General features: G+C 40.0%; 1 protein-coding gene across 5 annotated transcripts in view; it reads right to left on the bottom strand.

Annotated features, from left to right (window-relative positions):
• The window catches only part of PRSS23 (serine protease 23), a 46,484-nt gene that overhangs the window by 17,702 nt on the left and 11,062 nt on the right, over nt 1-17,720 (bottom strand). For 2 of the 5 annotated variants that reach the window (XM_074400376.1, XM_074400374.1), the window contains exon 1: nt 422-3,166. The exons of 1 other annotated variant lie outside the window; for it this stretch is intronic. The gene's annotated coding sequence lies outside the window, so the exon portion shown is untranslated. Of the gene's footprint in view, nt 1-421; nt 3,167-3,712; nt 4,050-17,720 lie in introns of those variants that run through there. 2 more of the 5 variants (XM_074400372.1, XM_039462285.2) reach the window with 2 other exon arrangements.

Here is a 17,720-nt window from a genome sequence, read left to right on the forward strand (position 1 = left end):
TTCCCTTTGTCTCTTTGTGGAGGTGAAGGCTGCTGAAAAACAAGTGAGCCTGTGAGGAGCGCCCCGCAGCCATCACTGGAAATGGCAGCAATTTGTCACATTGGAAAGCCAGCTAGAGGCAGTTGGCCCAGGGGTTCAGCAGGAGGATTTATACCTATAGAAGCAAATTGCTTCCTCTTCTTTCAGAAGAGTAACCTGTTTTGTTTTTTTTTTCCAAACACAGGATCACCTGGCTCCTTCTGCCCTCAGCACACAGATTAGGGAAACCACAAGAATAATCATTCGTGTTCTTTTCACTTCAAAGCCCTGCAGAATGCCATAAGGGCTGGTTCTCCCACTTGACCCAAGAGAGGTCCTTCCAGGGCTGTGCTGGTTTAAGAAAGCCCTTTTCTGGGAGCTAAGGGAGTGAGGTGGGACTTACCACATGAAGGCAATTCTGTGTCAGACGGGGAAGTCACACGGGTACCCTCCACTGCAGCTCTGTGTCTGTGCTCCTGGAGGAAGGGTGAGTTTGCAGGGTGACAGCTCTGTGGAACCTGTCACACTGACAGAGGCAATGAAGGTCACACTGGGACGAGATTCCAGTACTGACACCAGCAGCTGCAGGTAGGGACTTCTCAAGGAGGGGTGACTTTTTTATTTGGGTTTCCAGCAGCCTAAAATTAGTGGGAAGAAGTTAGCCCCTAGATCCTGTGGGATCTCTAAGCAGTTGCTCACATTATCGTCCCTGCCCCTGGGAAATCAAGGCATAAACTCAAACTGTTAATAAGTGGCTCTTATGTCACTACACTCACAAGCCTTACATACTCTTAGTGGGCCAATCTTGAGTCCACTGGTTTTTCCTGGAGCACACAGATATTTGTTATCTTTACTCAAAGCTGGCAGAGCTGCTATTTGGGCAATTGTGTGCAGTCAGGGTGAGGATGGACTTTCCAGACAAGTAGTGGGTCCACTCCATCAAACAGCAGGGTGATAGGTAATACAATTGTTTGAGGATTATGCTGCCAATTAAATGGGCTCTTGCCAGCAATGTGACACCACTCTAAGATGACATGACAATTTTCCTTTTAATATGAAAATGAAAAAGTCACTTGGCTACAATCCAGGAAGAACCAGGAATTCTAAACTATCTAAATTACCATGACCTCACAGTTGTATAAATAGCATATTGGAAAATGAGGTTATTCAAGCTATTTGCTCTTACTAGACAAGAGATGGCAATCTCTCTCCATCTCCTTCTCAGTGCAATAAAATTGAACTCTTAAATCCTTAAAAACCTTCCTGAAGGAAAATTAAAAACAAATAAATGAGAAGCCTTTGATTTGTTAGCATAGCTTTGAAGGGTTGATTGCTGACTTCAAGGCAAATTCCAGTCTTGGTAGCAGTCCCCAACCCCAACTACAATCTGTAATTTTATTATCAGCTCTTTCATCCTCTGCCCAACCCTGCCCAGTGATCTCCAAGCTTCAGGGAAATGAAGTTCACTCAGAGGTTCGGTATTCTTGATTTAAGCGTGCTGGCTATTAACCTTTGAATTTATTCTGATCCTTACCTGACAAGAGAAGAAAGGATGAGTTAGCCAATAAAATGGTTTTGTGTAGTTATAGTTTTAAATAGTACAGGTTGGTGCAAAAGTTACTGCGGCTTTTGCATTGTTGAAATTTACCATTCGTATATTGGAATACATTCTTAAATGTAGTTATGTATCATCTTAATGCACATTTCTCACTTTGTTTTTTTTTTTTGCTGACTTACTACTTGCTGTTATCTTATATTTACTTTAGAATATAAAAATGATGCGAGACAGAAAGCAAAACTGAGCAATTTTCGTATTGAAGTTCAAAATGGGTTGTAAAGCAGCGGAGACAATTTACAACATCAACAACACATTTGGCTCAAAAACTGCTAACAAAGGTACAGTGTAGTGGTGGTTCGAGAAGTTTTGCAAAGGAGAGGAGAGCCTTGAAGATTAGGAGCATAATGGTTGGCCATCAGAAGTTGACAACAACCAGTTGAGAGCAATTATTGAAGCTGAACCTCTTAAAATGATAGAAGTTGCTGAAGAACTCAACATCTACTGTTCTGTAGTTGTTTGGCATTTGAAGCAAATTGGAAAGGTGGAAAAAATCTCAGTAAGCATGCACTCATGTGTGCCTCATGAGCTGAGCAAAAAAAATGTCGTTTTGAAGCATGATGTCTTATTCTATGCAACAATGAACCATTTCTTGACTGGATTGTGACATGCAACAAAAGTGGATTTCATATGACAACCGGTGATGACCAACTCAGTGGCTGGAACTAGAAGAAGCATCAAAGCACTTCCCAAAGGCAAACTTGCACCATAAAAAAAAAAGGTCATGGTCACTATTTGGTGGTCTACTGCCCATCTGATCCACTACAGCTTTCTGAATCCCAGCAAAACCATGATATTTGAGAAGTAAGCTCCGCAAATCGATGAGGTGTACCAAAAACTGAAACACCTGCAGCCGCATAGGTCAACAGAAAGGGCTCGATTTTTCTCCACAACAACGCCTGACTGCATGTTGCACAACCAATGCTTTAAAAGTTGAACAAAGCAGGCTACAATTGCCTCATCCATGATATTCACCTTACTTCTCACCAACCGACTACACTACAACTTCTTCAAGCATTGGACAACTTTTTGCAGGGAAAACGCGTCCTCGACCAGCAGGATTTAGAAAATGCTTTCCAAGAGTTCGTCGAATCCTGAAGCATGGATTTTTACACTACAGAAATAAACTTCTTACTTGTTGGCAAAAATGTGTTGATTGTAATGGCTCCTATTTTGATTAGTAAAGGTGTGTTTGAGCTTAGTTATAATGATTTAAAATTCACGGTCCCAAACCGCAAATACTTTTGCACCAAATTACTTCTGCATTTTTTTTTTAAAAAAAGTACTTAGGGCATTGATATAATTGGAGTCCATCTTAATATTAATGATCACTTACAATTGATCATGTGCCAGATACTTTCCTCTCCTTATTGCATTTGACCAGATAACCATGAGCAGTAGTAACTTGAATCCCTCTTTTTACTGGCAAGAACCTGAAGCTCCAAACAGTTAAGTAACATTCTCTGTTCAGAGTGTTGGAGAGAGGATGAAAATCCAGGACTCTCTATCCCAAATTCTTATATCATTAAGTTTCCCATGTTGTTTCTGTTAAGATGCTTTTAGATGCAAGTGATGGAAAAACCTCAATTCACTCTAGCTTAAACAATAATAAGGAAATGAATAATTGCACATATCAAGAAGTTCAAGGTCAGGGTGGCTGCAGGTGAGGGGCACTCAAGGGTCCCTCTCTGCTTCTCTTGTTGCCCCCTCTTCTGTATTGACTCAGCCCTCAGGCTTGTGACAAGGTGGAAGGAGATACAAGCAAACATCATATAAAGTTATATACGGAAGACAATCAAAAGGGGGCTTTTCTTATGTCTCTTAGGAGCAACAAATTTATACCACGCCCCAGACCTGTCCTCTTATTGCAATGGCTGGAAGTCAATAGTCATAATACATTCTTTGCTAAACCTATTACTGACAAGGGAATGAAGTTACCTTAGTTAGCCTCAGGTAGGTAGTGTGGAATAATCAGAAGAGCTCTGGACTAGGGTTCAGAGATCTTGAGTTTCAGTCCTAGTTCTGTCGTCTACTTAGTTACTGAAACTTGCTAATTGGTTAGCCTCTCTTAGACCTTACCTTTTCCTTACTGGTAAAAAAGGCCAACAATTCCTGCCATACTGATCTCACCAGGTTGTTGTGAAAGAGGAATGAAGTCATGTCTGTAGAAACATTTTGTAAAGCATTACACACGATTTAAATGCATATTATTGCTTCTATTAACATGATTCAAAGGGAACTGTTGATCGTGAGACACTTTTTCAATTAAACTCATCTGTAGTACTTAATCTCATCAAGATGTTAGTTTAGAAGTTGTATGAGTTTTGCCAAAGACTTACCTAAATTTTACTTTTATGCTGGCAAATTTATAGCATAAAATAGGGGGAAGTATGAAATTTAGATCTTAAAAAAGCCAATTTTCAAGCACTGGATGAACTTCAACAGAAGGTTTATAAAATAAATTAGGATAGCTCAATAAGATTGGTTATTTATAAGTTATTTTAAAGTAGTCATAAAAAGCAAGTTTCCTAAGAAGTTATTATACAACTTTCCTCATCCCTTCATTTATACCAACTCAATAAACATGTAGAAAATATTACCATGGGAGGAGGGGTTGGGATACACAAAAAAAGTAAATCTGAAACAGACCCTGCTGAAAGGACAGTGGCTATCCAGTAGTTAAAAATTCTAGAGATCGGACTAGATAAAGTATATCTGTAAATAGCTATAATAAAATGTAGGAAGAGAAGAGGAAGTAATAGCTCAGTAATGAAGGGACAAAGGGCTGTAACCACTCAGAGGGTGGAGATAAAATTTTCAGCTATGGTGTTTGGGAAGGCTTCATGGACAAGGTGTTACTTGAGTTAGAAGCTGGAAGATGTGGCTGTGGAAATAACAAGTTCACCTGTTCCTATGTATTAAACTTGCTTCAAAAATTTGAATACCCAACCGGAAAGCATAACCTGTGAATATAAATTACATTGAGAAATACAGCAGAAAATAAAAGTTGGAAAGGTGGAGATTGCAGGTAGACTATAGAGGGGCTAGAATATCAGACTCAGGAATTTGAACTTTATTCGGTAGGCAATGAAAGTCAGCGAAAGCTTTTGGGCAGCGTGCCTTCATTGTATCTGTGCTTTATGAGGATTAATTGGGTAGCTTGTGGAAAGGTAGGTGCGAGAGGAGAAAATGAAGTCTGAGAGACAAACTAAGAGTTTGCACATTCAAGCAAGACTTCATGAGAACCCAAACTAGATTATGGACATTGAGATGGAGATGACATAATGGATATGTGATATTCTGGAGGGAGAAACTTTAGGTCTTGGTAATTGATATAAAAATGAGGTGGAGAAAAGGGACCTTTGATTAGGAAGTGATAAAAAGTCACCCAAAGTTGCCTAAATAAAGAAGCAAATTTGGCTGGTTGCAGTGGCTCATGCCTGCAATCCCAGCACTTTGGGAGGCCAAGGCAGGTGGATCTTCTGAGGTCAGGAGTTCAAGACTAGCATGGCCAATATGTTGAAACCCCATCTCTACTAAAAATAAAAAAATTAGGGCACGGTGGTGCACGTCTGCAATCCCAGCTACTAGGGCAGGCTGAGCATCTGATTGGCAAGGCACTGAATGCCAATCAGATGTTAACAAATCATTTAAATAAGGTAATGGCTTGAAAAATAACATGCACCATCTGCCTGATCTGAGTCTTCTCTTTATACAGCACATGTGATGTCTAAAAAGTGTACTTAAAAGTTTACAAAGTGATTTTGTGTTTGAGGAAAGCTTATCCCTTCCAGAGAATACTATGAAAATTCCTCTGATAAAGAAAAGAATTGTTCATTCTGAGAAGTGAATCTCTTGCCCCGGATCTGATGGGTGCACATTCCCATTTTCACATACTGGATTTGCTTTAAAGCCAGATACTCATGCCTGAGCTGCATGAAGGAAATTGTTGAATCTCATTATAAGACTTTTAAATTTGAGCTCTGTTTTATTAAAAAGAAAATGTCTACTTGAAAAATGTTTGGCTTATGCCTGCAATCTCAGCACTTGGAGAGGCCGAGGCGGGCAGATCGCTTGAGGTTGGGAGTCTGAGACCAGCCTGGCCCACATGGTGAAACCCCATCTCTACTAAAAATACAAAAATTAGCCGGGTGTGGTAGCACATGTCTGTAATCCCAGCTACTTGGGAGGCTAAGGCAGGAGAATCACTTAAACCTGCGAGGCTGAGATTGCAGTGAGTCGAGATTGCGCCACTGCACTCCAGCCTGGGTGACAGAGAGAGACTCAAACTCAAAATAATAATTAAAATAAAGTGTTAAAAGCACAAATGCAGCTTGACTCAAGTTGTTACCAAAATCCACACTGCTGTGTGCATAGTTTTAGCTACATGGCAGAGCCACTCCTTCAGTTTTCCGGAATGACTATCATCCTGCTGATGCAAACTGCTATAACACATAATTTGGAATGAGATCAAAAGTTCAAAAATTAGAAAAGAATCTAGGTGGAACACTTGATTTTTGATTCTGCAAAAGCAGATGGGTGTACTGGGCCAGCCAGAGCTGGTTGTCCCAATACAACGCAATCAACAGGTCTTGTAATCAACAGTTCTCTGGAGGCTGCAGCCTTGCTGCAGTATGTCAGCTGGATTTGCGAAGCCTGGGAAGCCTCTTGACCCTCATTAGACTCATAAAAATCATCCTGAGAAAACACAGATGTTAACAACAACACTGATAGAAGATCCAGCTTCGAAGGGAATCAATTTTTTTCTCAATTATGCAACTTCCTAACTCGGCACTGGGAAGGTGGGGACAGGTGGAGGGAAAGGATGACAATTTTAGAGAGCTGTATTTCCTTCATTTATCTGAGTGCCCCAACCAAGATATAAAAAGGAGAGACCAGGGAAGAGAATCTGCATTTGGTGATCTGCACCTACCATAGTGCCTGACACATAATTCATGCTCAATAACATTCTGTTGAATAAATAAATGAACGAATGATTGAACAAATCAATAGTGGGATGTGAAAAGTTCTCCCTGTGTTATGTTTCTGGGCATGAACTATACTTGAATTCACCATAGGACTACTGGATGCAGACTGCCATTTTTGTTACTGATTGGCTAGGAAGCAAAAAGTTATGCAAAAAGCTAACTCAGTTTACTCATCTTAAATATGTACAGGGCCCAGATAACCCCTTTCCAAAGTTATTTTGAAATGTTTTCAACCCTTTTCCCACAGTAAACAAATTCTAGGGAAAGAATTCAGGAGCCAAACCCAGTAAACAAAAAAAAATTTCCATCCCTCTGTTGAATATAAAACACTAAAAAAACAAATAGTTTTTAAAGTTTGATGGATTGTTAGTAATTTAACATTAGAAAACTAGAGAAACTGTTTAAAGTCCAGGGCCCAAATGTCTCCCCATTATTCCCCTTTCTGTATCTATACTTGATAAACAGCTAGGGTCTGAAGGACTTGTAATATAGGAGGGAAAATATAGATGCAGCTTGGGACAGTCAAGGTGATTTCAGTGTTCTGATAATCTGCTGATGTGTGATTAAGTGTTCATCAAGATAACACCATCTCTTCTGTTCTGACCACTCAATATTTTAATTTTTGCAGAGGGTCAGGTTTCAACTTTCAGTTTTGTCATTAAATCTGAATATTAGGAATCAAAAAATTTTGAGGACAGGGAAAGTAGGAGGAAAAAAGCAGAGGTAATTCAAGAATCCAAGTTAGTTTGATTCATAGTAAAAGACGCTAACTGGAGCATGGGAAAGAACATTCCAAAGCAAGTCTTGGGCCGTGTGTGTGTGTGTTTGTGTGTGTGTGTGTGTGTGTGTGTGTGAGAGAGAGAGAGAGAGAGAGAGAGAGAGAGAGAGACAGAGAGAGAGAGAGAGAGACAGAGATAGAGACAGAGAATGAATGAATCTCTGAAGGCCTTGATCTATTCTGGTTCAGATGGAACCCGTAAGGAGGGACGCACGTCTATTTTAAGCAGGTGACTTACTGACTAAGGCCCATGAGGTCCCTCTGCTTTTGCTCTGAAAGCTTGTTTGCTTTAGCTGTTTAATAACCTGAGGCCCTCGCCCGGCATTCACAGACTTTTGACTCCTCAGGTTTTCTCTTCAGGTGTTGGAAGTTGATGAGCTCTGCTTCTCCTGTATCCAAAAAGCCAGTTGGCGACTCAGTTGGCCTTCTTCACTCCCTACCCCAATACCGATGCCACTTACTCTGTTTATGGGGGGTTCCAGTGTCCAAGGAACTAGTATCTCTAATTCTCTTATCCTTGTCATCCTCAAAGATGCACACATGAGTGGTTTCCACTTTGAGTTTCACTGCTCATTACTCCTGTAATTTTTCTCAGTGTTCAAGGGACCTGCATGAGAATTACTGGGGCATTAAGAATGGTGTTTGTTTAAAGGTCTAAAAACTGTTCTGATAATATTCTGTTTCTTGATCTAGGTGCTGGGTACCTAGGTATATGTAATTTGTGAAGATTCAGTAAGGTATGCACTTATGAGTACTTTTCTATTTGTATATTATATTCTAGTAAAATGTTTCTTTCTTTTTTTTTAGGAGAGATGGGGTTTCACCATGTTGGCCAGGCTGGTATCAAGCTCCTGAACTCAAGTGATCCACCTGCCTTGGCCTCCCAAAGTGCTGGAGTTACAGGCGTGAGCAATCACGTAGGGCCTACAGTAAAATGTTTCTTAAAGCCACATGAGCCAGTTGATTCAGAATCTCAGCGGTTTCAGACCTGAGAATATGGCTTCTTACCAAACTCCTCAGGTGATTCAAGTTTAAGGACTTTTGCATGAAGTGGAAACACATAAAAGGTAAAGAATTTAGGAATACTAAAGAAACATTATACAAGTGCTTATTGTGGTGTTCCTTTCCCTCTTTCATCTACTCATTCATGAGCACTTATGCTGTGAGTGCATTGTTTTAGGGCCCAGGATCACAATAGTCCAGGTGATGGCGCAGGTCCCTGCCCTATTGCCACTGACCCCTGAGCTGACTTAGACAGCAGCCCTGCCCTGGAGGAACCCACTGCCCCCTGCGGGACATAATTGAGCTAACAGTGACAATGCAGGCTGGTTAGGTTTCTGGTTAGGGTGATCTGGGAGCCCTGGAGAAGGACTAGCCCCAACCCTCTTAGGTGGTGACCGCAGGTCCCACAGACTTCTGGCTTCTGCCTCTATTCCTACAATGGTGCTCCCTGACTCACCTCTACCCATAAAGCCCCATGCTTCCTTTCCCTGTCCTCTAGGATGGCCCTATCTTTCAGCACTTGGGATTATGGGACAGGCAGAGAGGAGTAACAGATGTCAGGAGAAGCCTTATGTTGTCATCTTTCAGATCACAGGTTCTAGAGCCAAAGTCTTTTGGTTCCAATCCCAGCTCAGCTGCTTAGTAGCTATGGGAATGATCATTATAGTACCTAGCTAGATGGATCATCTACTTCAGGGTGTGGTTATTGTGGAAATTAAGGACATTAATATTTAAGTAGTGCTTAGAACAAAGCCTGTTACATAGTTAGTGCTGTATAAGTGTTAGCTGTTATTATAATTTAGGTTACCTTCAGATGTCCATTGATTTCAAGTGGATAAATAATGTTCCTGAGAACTTTCAGACAGGGTGACATCTATTTCAGTGGGATCCTGAGGCCGCCTACTAGAATGATTCCCTTGAGATAATCCTTCCCAGTCTATAAGTAGAGCAAATGAGCAAAAAACAAAACAAACAAAAAACTTCATTCAAACAGAACAAAAGCACAATGATTCAAATGAGAAAGAAGCAGAAAATACTGGTCACAGCCTCTAAGGGCCTTTCCCCTAGGCTGCATCACCCTGCTGGGATGGAGGCAGCTTTCTCACATGCTTATCCACACAGTTGTTAGTGCTACTCAGGGAAATACTCACAACAACAAGACATTGGAATCAGGTGGCGCTTTTGCTCTAAAGCATTCAGTGGACTTGTCAGAAGACTATTTTCTTTTTTCCCTCAACACCTGAAAGAAGTTCCTAGAATCATCTTCTGTTACTGAGGTGGAAATGGAAGCACATCCAGAGCTGTGAAGTTATCGGCTCCAGGTCACAAAGGTAATGAAGAGCGAAGTCAGGCCTTTCACCGTTAGCTCCCAACTCCAAGGAGAATGTGTGCAGTGAGAGAAACAAATAGGTGATCCTGGCAATGCATGAAGCCTGGCCTGTAGTGGTTCAGGACAGGGGCAGAGTGAGGGACACAGGGGCAGAGCGAGGGACCCAGAGGCAATACGGCATCCTGATTCAGCAGTTAGGATATAGGCTGTGGAGCTGGACAAGTCTGGGTTTGGATCCTGGCTCTGTCAGTGTTATGAACTGAATATTTGTGTTCCTCCCACTCCCTGAATTAATTTTGAATCCCAAATCCCCAGTGTGGCTGTATTTGGAGATGGTGTCTTTAAAAAAGTAATTAGGGTTAAACTCTTTCTCTCTCCCTGTGCACACTGATCTTGAACTTTCCCCAGAACTGTAGAAAAAATTAATTTCTGTTGTTTAAGCCACCTAGTCTATGGAATTTTGTTATAGCAAGCCATTCTGACTAATACAATTTGCATCAGTTATGTGTCTCTGAGCAAATAACTTTTCTGAACCTGTTTCCTCATCTGTCAAAAGAAGATAACATAATAGTTAAAATTCCTTGTAAGATGGTTATGGGAATTAAACGAGAGAAAAAGAACATAGCATATAACATATATTTTAAAACTCATTTATTTATTTTACAGATGTTGACTGAGTACCTGTTTTCTTCCAAGCATTGTCCTGGATGCTGGAGATCCAGGAATGACCAAAGGAAAGAAGGTCTCTGTTCTCAAGAAGCTCACAGTCTAGTTGGGAGACCTAGAACTCATAACCAAAGCCCTCAGTGAAAGAGGGAGGATGAGTGACTGGCATCTGGGGAGGTAGATATTTGACAACGACAAGGTATTCTTGTAATCTCAAGGCATGAGCTTCAGTTTTTGAGAGAGAATGAAGGACAAATGGTTTAAAACAGTAATTAGAGCAAAAAAAAAAATACCCCACATCCTAGCTCTTAGATACATTTGGTATAAGAGAGACCATAACCTTGAGAAATTTTAGGGGAACTAGTGTCCTGGAGGATAACCAAGTTTCAACAAGGTCAGGAGAGGGAGTGGTCAGAGCAATGAGGATCTACTGCAGTTTGCTGATCACAGATGTAGCTCCAGAGGGCTCTAGAAAAAAGTTTGGGAGGAAAGGGAGGCATAAAGAACTGGATTGAATGATCCACACAGCGCCAGCCTTGAACTTCTGTGAGCTCCTGAGATGACTTAATGACTTCTTCCTGGGTAGCTCAACGGGACAGCACAGAAGGGGCTATGCCCTGTCCCTCTTCGAGGTCATCCTGTTATCATTAAGTACAGTTTTCATCACATAGCTCATCTCTCTGCCTCTGTGCATGGCTAAATAAAGATTGTCCTATTCTTTAAAGCTATTGAAGAGAAAATAATTTTGTAATTTATCTCAACAATGCATCCATTTCCTCATTTAACAATCAGTATCAAGAACAGTGCCTGACACAGTAGGTGCTCAATAAGCATTTTTTGAATTAATCCAATAAAGCCATACTATCAAGATTTCCTCTTTATCTTCTTAAGTGTAGTCATGCTATAATGCAAGTCCATTGTATGGCTTGACAAAATGGATCCTACAATTATTTTCCCATTTTGTGATTTCTGGTATCACAGATAAGCTGTTCTTTACAATCTTTTACTTAAATGTTGATTCTATTGTTATTTGATGGTGTTGTGTCTGCATCTTAGATCTCTTTAGCTAGATTGCGTTGTATCTGTGTCTGTAGGTTTTCTCAGCTAGATTTAAGTTCCCTCAAGTGTAGATACTGGTTTGCTGAATCTCTCTCCTTGGTGTGTATCATAACGGAGGCATTAAGTCAATGCTTAATAAGTACACTTTGAATAAATGAACACATTCGGTAACTCCTGAGAGAATACATACTTATTTGAAAGTTCATGTATATATCTAGACAGCCACGGACACGTCCCATGAACCAACACCTAATACAACACCCAGCCTACCTAGGTACAAACTGTGGCCATGTCTCTTACTAGCTATGTGACCTTGGGCAATATACTTAATATTTCTATATGTGAATGCCATCATAAAATGATAACAATAAAGTTATCACAAATTTGTTGGGATGAATAAATTAACTTACGTTAAGTGCTTAGAATAATGCCTGGCATATACTAAACACTTCAAAAAAGTTATTTTTGTTATTATTAGACAGAGTACAGATCCATGGAACACTTTAAAAAGTAATAATTAATTCACCAAAGTAGATTATCAGTAAGTAGCAGTTGGTCTATTCAATAGATTCTACTGTGACTGAACAGTGAGGCACAACCTCTACAAATAAAATTTGATTAAATGGTTCACTTTTTAGGTAATTAAAGAGCGATATCTGGGAAGATAGTACAGAAAAAGCAATGCCCAGCCAGGTGCGGTGACTCACGCCTGTAATCCAAGCACTTTGGGAGACTGAGGCAGGCGGATCACCTGAGATCAGGAGTTCTAGACCAGCCAGACCAACATGGAGAAACCCTGTCTCTACTAAAAATACAAAATTAGCTGGGCATGGTGGCGCATGCCTGTAATCCCAGCTACTCAGGAGGCTGAGGCAGGAGAATCTCTTGACCCAGGAGGCAGAGGTTGCAGTGAGCCAAGATGGTGCCATTGCACTCCAGCCTGGGCAACAACAAGAGTGAAACTTTGTCTCAGAAGAAATAAATAAATAAATAGAAATAAAAATCAATGTCCTCACTTTATGAAAAGGAGAAGCACAAGAGAATCTAGTAACCTATATCAAGGCACCCAGACATAGGGTCAGGAATTACTCAGAAATGAAGGAGTCAATAGTATGAGGTTTAGAGTTTGGGGGGAAATGTTTGCATACACAATTACAAAAATAGAAAATGCTGCATTAAGTCTAACTCTATAGAGAAAGGAGTAGTAACCTAAACAAAAATGCCATTGCACCAATTATTATTTGCTTTTTCTCACAAGGAACCCAAAACCCAGTAGTATGGATAATTAGGAGGTAGTGAAGACACTGTTGTAACTTTTGATGGAAAGCAGGCTGGGGAGCACTTAGCAAATGTGAGAACTTTACAGAATCAGCAGAACTAGATGTATGTTCTCAGGGGTGTTGGAAGTGAGTATTTGCATTAACTTGTGTAAAGTAAAGAAAAATGAAGATAGTTCTAGAGGACAGAATTAGGAAACTAATTTATATTCAAGGAGGAATGTAGACCCTGTTTTATCTGGTAATAAACTTAATGAAACAAGTATGAAGATAATAAGAGACTTAAGGAAAAACATAACAAGCAAAATGCAATAAGGGTTTTCTTTTTTTTTTTTTTTTCAAAGAAAATGTATCCAACCAGAGAAATTGCTTATAAAGTAGTAGGTCCCTAATGCATTTAATATATTCATTCTATAGTATTAGATATAAAGTCTTTAAGCTATTTCTAGGAACGTTTTAATTTAAATGTAACTTCCTTTGGTTTTCTGGGTGGTGGAATTAAATATGATTTTAAACTTATTTTGTTAACACTTGATGTGTTATTTTTGAAATAAAAAAATGAAAGTTTACTTACGAAAAGTAACATTGACAATAACAAAAAACCCAACTGATTAAAAAATGGGCAAAGGACATAGACATTTCTCCAAAGAAGTTATACAAATGGCTAACAATCAGTAGAGCTATAAATCAAAACCACAATGAGATACTGCTTCAAACTCACTAGGTAGCTATTATCAGTAAGATAGAAAATAACGTGTTGGCAAGGATGAGGAGAAATTAGAGCCCTATGTACTGCTGATGGGAATTAAAATGTTGTAGCCACTGTGGAAAATAGTATGAGAGTTCCTTAAAAAATGAAACATAGATGCATTGAACCGAGATAGTGCCACTGCACTCCACCCAAGGTGACAGAGCAAGACTCTGTCTCAAAAAAAAAAAAAAAAAAAAAAAAAAAAAAGAATTAAACTTAGCCTTACCAGCAAGTCTACTTCCGGGAATATACATCCCAAAGACTGAAAGCAGGAACTTGATGAGATTTGTGTACACCAATGTTTATGGCAGCATTGTTCACAATAGCCAAAATGTGAAAGCACCTCAAGTCCATTGATTGATGAATGAATGATCAATATGTGCTATGTATACAATGAAATATATATATATATATATAAAATTTTATTTTTATTTATTTATTTTTTTGGAGACGGTGTCTCGCTCTGTCACCCAGGCTGAAGTGCAGTGGTGCAATCTCAGCTCACTACAACCTATGCCTCCTGGGTTCAAGCGATTTTTTGCCTCAGTCTCCCAAATAGCTGGTACTACAGGCATGCGCCATCACACCTGGCTAATTTTTGTATTATTAGTAGAGATGGGGTTTCACTATATTGGCCAGGCTAATCTTGAACTCCTGATCTTGTGATCTGCCTGCCTCAGCCTCCCAAAGTATTGGAACTACGGGCATGAGCCATGGTGCCCAGCCTACAATGAAATATTATTCAGCCTTAAAAAGGAATTAAATACTGACACAGCATAGATGAATCTTGAAGACATTATACCAAGTGAAATAAGCCAGTCATAAAAAGACAAATATTGTGTGATTTCACTTACATGAAATACCTGAAAGTAGTCAAATTCATAGAGAAAGACAGTAGAATGGTGGTTGCCAGAGGCCGGAAGGAGGGAAAATGGGGAGTTATTGTTAATGAGTGTGGGTTTCCAATTGGGGAAGATGAAAAAGTTTTAGAGATATACAGTGGTGATGGTTGTGCAACAAGGTATTTAATGCCACTGAAATACCCTTAAAAATGGTTAAAATGGTAAATACTAAGGATACTTTACAACATTTAAAAAAGTCATGTTGGTTTAAAATTGACCACATTTCCTAAACAAACGGGAATTTGATCTGGTTTATCTGTGGGTGGAGGGGGCAAGAGGCTTTGGAAGCTGGTGTCATAATCTGTTTCATTCCCTATCTGGGTGTGTAATCTGGGAAAAGTCAGCGTGACACAAAAGCAATTTGCAGTTGACCCAGAACTGGAAGATGTGCACATATAATCAAGACAGAGAAACAACTGACTTAGAGATGCTAGAAATACTGCCTTGCAGTAATTTTAGAAGAGGGAGAGAAAGTGCACACAAGCCTGAAGCTGCATAACATTTAATTCATTGACATTGATTGGAACTAGCTGTGGTATGGTGGAAAAAACACTCTGTTTTTGCAGTCAGAAATCCTGAGCTCAAATCCTAATGGTGTCTCTAAGGGACTGTGTGAACTTTAAAAATTAGGATAATAAAACTTTCCTCAAAAGTTTGTCATGAGCGTGAGCTACTCTGTAAAGGGCTATATGAATGTTCATTGTAATGATGACAAAGGTGATATTTATGAGAAACACCACAGTACAATAGAAAGAACAACAAATTTAGAATCAAGCAGACCTGAATCCACCAGGTATCAGATCACAACTTTTCCTCTTCGAGGCTGTTGGTCATTGGATAAGTTTTTCTCACTGAACTATCTATTAAAAGCATCTCTCTACCCCATAGTGTTCTTCTGAGAGTAAAATAACATAATTTATGTGCACAGCACCTGACACAGAAAACTGTCAATGAGTATTAATTGTCCTTTCCATTCCCAGCCAGCAGAGAAGGAGTTTTATAAATATATAGTCTGTAAAATATAGATGAGTCCTTCCATGGAGTTGAGAAGACAACAGGTAGTAAGTGGCTTGAGCAAAATGCTGATTTGGGAAAGAGGAAAACATATAATTTTGTTCTCTGGAAGCTCGAGGTTGACTGATGCTCATAGAAGGGTCATAAAAGACAACCTAAAAGAAACAGATTTGAACAAGGCTTTGAAGGTAGTTGTTTGAGGAAAGGGACTTTCCCACAACTGGAAGAAGAAGACAGGAGAGCTGGGGAAGCTTACATAGGTCAGTGTGGCTGACAAATCATAGCCAATATTGCTGAACAATGGATTCATTTTCTATTGCTGCCATCACAAATTAACAGCTAAAATAACACAAATTTATGATCTCACAGTTTCTGTAGGATAGACGTCTAACATGGGTCTCTCCAGGCTAAAATCAAGGTGTTAGAAGGCCTGCATTTCTTACTGGAGGCTCGGAGGAAGAACCTGCCTCCAAATTTGTTGGCCATCCCGGTTCCTTAGAGTTGTAAGACTGAAGTCCCTGCTTCCATGCTGGCTGTCAGCTAGGGATCACCTTACCCCTTAGAGGTCTATCTGCAGCTCGCATCCATGGCCCACTCCATTCTTCAGACCACAACACTGAGTCTTTCTCATGTTTTGAATCTTTCTAACTTCTCCTTTTGCATTCTTCTGCCTCTAGTGGGAGAAAGTTCTGTGCTTTTAAGGATTCATGTAACTAGATTTGGCCCACTCAGACCATCCAGGGGAATCTCCCCATTTGAAGGTCCTTAGCCTTAATTACATCTGAGTTGTTTCTTTCTCAGGTTCCAGGGATTAAGGTGTGGACCTCTTTGAGGGGCCATTCTGCTTTGCTAAATGCTTTCCATGTATTAGCTCATTTAAATCTCTTAATGATGCTATGCAATTTAATTCTGTCAGTCACTATGACAGAAGAAACTTAGGCTCTGAGATATTAATTAGCTTCTCCAAAGTCACATAGTTAGGAAGTATAGGCATCAAAATCTGAACTCAGGTCATCTGAGTCCAGAGCACATATCCTTATAGGGGCTAAAGAATAAAATGCATATTACTTCTAGAAGGAAAGGACGCCAAACTTAGGGCTCTGAATGCCAGATTGAGATGTGTGCATGCCAGATTTTTGTGTGAAGCAATGCTCCATGTAATCACGTGAGGAGAAAAATCTCAACTCTAGATGCTCTGTGGAAGTCTGAATGGCATTTGGAAAGCATGGGTTAGAGATTTTCATGGGCCACAGGAGGCAGATTAAAATATTAATGAGACATTGGTCTCAAGAAATTATATTCTTGGAAGGGATCCAGAGAAGTCTGTCAAGGTGCAGTGAGGAACTATGACCATGGTATATACAGAAACAATTTTCAGGCTGAATTCTGGGAGGTCTCAAGAGGATGTGAAGAAGCCTGTGGTTCAATCTTATTCCACTTAACATCTCTGCTAGTGATCTTGACATCTCTGCTAGTGATCTTGGAACATGAGATATTCATCCTTTTTAATGAATTTCACTGAAGATAACATAACAGCTGAAATTACAATCACCAGAGAGGACAGAAGAAATGTTGACAGGAAATATTTCCCATTAAACTTGGGGGAAAAAAGCAAGGAATTCAAAACATTGATAGTCACCAAGATAAGGAGATCTAAATGGAGCCACTGTAATTAAAGAGCCCTACAATAGACAGAAAGGGCAGAAGCAAATCATATTCAAAGCCAAATGTAGCTGACCTGAGCACTGTTTCCCAAATGTGCAAATTTCCAGATGTCACAAACTTCTGTACTTTGGGGTACAGCTGGAGGGAGGCTTCTGGTAGTGCACTGTGCGGGCTTCTTGGGCACTGGAGAGCTAGGAATAGTTTTGAGAGAAGCTGAAGTAGAGCTGCCCAGGAGTGGGTTAGGAGAACAGGATTAAAGAATGAAATGCACATCATGGAGAGCAGCTGTATCTTCTCTCAACTTGCTGGCGCTCCCTTCCTACTCAGCTAAGTCATGCTGGGCCAGACCAAAGGGCAGTGTAAGAGGACCTTGTGTTTCTCCCTAAAGAATTTTGCTAGGACCACCTACAACTTCATGATGTCATTTAATGCATCAGGTTGGTGGGTAATTACTGGGTGACTTGACTTTCTCCTCCAAACAGTAAGTTCCTCAAGGCCACTTGAGGAAAACACAGGTCAGGAGACTATCCTACAGAAATGGCTCTTAATCTTCCTTGAATTCCTAGATACCTTTAAGGATGTGATCACGGAATATTTGCCTCTAACTCCAGGGTATTTATAAAGCCTCTGAGTCACTTTGAAACTCCCAGGGCAT

Source organism: Saimiri boliviensis, chromosome 6 (assembly GCF_048565385.1).
Source record: "Saimiri boliviensis isolate mSaiBol1 chromosome 6, mSaiBol1.pri, whole genome shotgun sequence".
NCBI lineage: Eukaryota > Metazoa > Chordata > Mammalia > Primates > Cebidae > Saimiri > Saimiri boliviensis.